At 40.4% G+C, this 1,565-nt stretch overlaps 1 pseudogene; it reads left to right on the forward strand.

Annotated features, from left to right (window-relative positions):
- The first annotated feature begins 7 nt into the window (after nucleotides 1–7).
- On the forward strand, nucleotides 8–1,167 carry LOC123177905 (wall-associated receptor kinase-like 2; annotated as a pseudogene).
- The last annotated feature ends 398 nt before the right edge of the window (nucleotides 1,168–1,565 follow it).

Genomic DNA, 1,565 nt, shown 5'->3' on the forward strand with positions numbered 1-1,565 from the left:
GCTCCTCCAACAGTTAATCTCTTCAAGCAAAGATATAGCTGAAAGAACAAGAATATTCAGCTTGGAAGAGCTAGAGCAAGCAACCAACAAATTTGACCATAATCGCATCCTTGGCGGTGGTGGCCATGGCACGGTTTATAAAGGCATCTTATCTGACCAACATGTTGTGGCCAACAAAAAGGCTAAAATTGTCGTTCAAAGGGAAATCGACCAGTTCATAAACGAGGTTGTCATACTTTCCCAGACAAACCATAGGAATGTGGTGAAGCTCTTTGGCTGCTGCCTCGAGGCAGAAGTTCCTCTACTTGTTTATGAGTTCATATCAAATGGAACTCTCGCCTTTTATCTCCATGGCCAAAGTTAGAACCATCTATCATGGAAAGATAGGTTGAGGATTGCACTGGAAACTGCAAGGGCCATTGCATATCTACACTCTGCTGCTTCCATATCAGTGTACCATAGAGATATCAAATGTGCAAATGTACTACTTACTGACACTTTAACATCAAAAATATCTGATTTTGGAGCTTCAAGGTCAATTGCAATAGATGAAACAGGAATACTCACATCTGTCCAAGGAACTTATGGTTACCTTGATCCTGAATACTACTACACTAGTCGACTCACGGAGAAGAGTGACGTCTATAGCTTTGGTGTCATCCTAGCAGAGCTACTGACAAAGGTGACACCGGTTTTTTCTTCTCATTCATCGAAGCAATCGTAGCATCACATTTTGTGTCACTTATTAGAGACAACTGCTTGTTAGATATTCTAGACTCACAAATTATTGAGGAAGGAGGGGCTCAAGATGCTGAGGTGGTTGCAAGACTCGCAGAAGCATGCTTAAGTTTAAAAGGTGAAGAAAGGCCTACAATGAGGCAAGTGGAGACAACACTTGAAGATGTGCATAACTCAAAGGTCCATCTCAATTCTCCGATTACAAGGGTGAACCAGAATGCTATCAACGATCAGTCATACAAGGGGAACAAAGGCGATGAAGGAACTAGACTGTACAGCTTGGAAAAAGAGTTCATCCAATCATCTGAAATTCCTAGATGTTTTTACTTATGTGGTGAAGTGTTGCGGTTACTATTATTAGCTTGGGAACTAAACTGTAAATCATTTGTAAATTGTGAACTCTGAATTATAACCATGTGTGTATTTCCAGAGGACTGGTCGTTGACCATTTGGCTAGCTATGAAATGCACAGAGCTCCCTGAGCTGTGTTCATGGCTCAGCCTATGCTCGGTTGGTGCTCGTCTTTCTTTAGGAAAAATGTCACCAAGGACTAGTCCTGGTTGGTCGAGTTTTTTTAGCCATGCGTGTATTTCCTGTGCTAATGAGTCATGTAGTCATGAAGAATTAAGTATGTGGAAGTAAATACAACTAAATCAGTTACAATTTCTACGGTTAAAATATCTGGCTCTTAACACTGAAGTTCAAAAGTTTGCGAGAACATATGTTGACGATCAAGGATGACAACATATATCTTGATAAGTATATCTTGAGAGATCAGTTAAATACAAACTTGTGAAATGCTTTGTTGCAAGCACTTTCGTTGATGA

The sequence above is a fragment of the Triticum aestivum genome, unplaced genomic scaffold, assembly GCF_018294505.1.
Source record: "Triticum aestivum cultivar Chinese Spring unplaced genomic scaffold, IWGSC CS RefSeq v2.1 scaffold167387, whole genome shotgun sequence".
NCBI lineage: Eukaryota > Viridiplantae > Streptophyta > Magnoliopsida > Poales > Poaceae > Triticum > Triticum aestivum.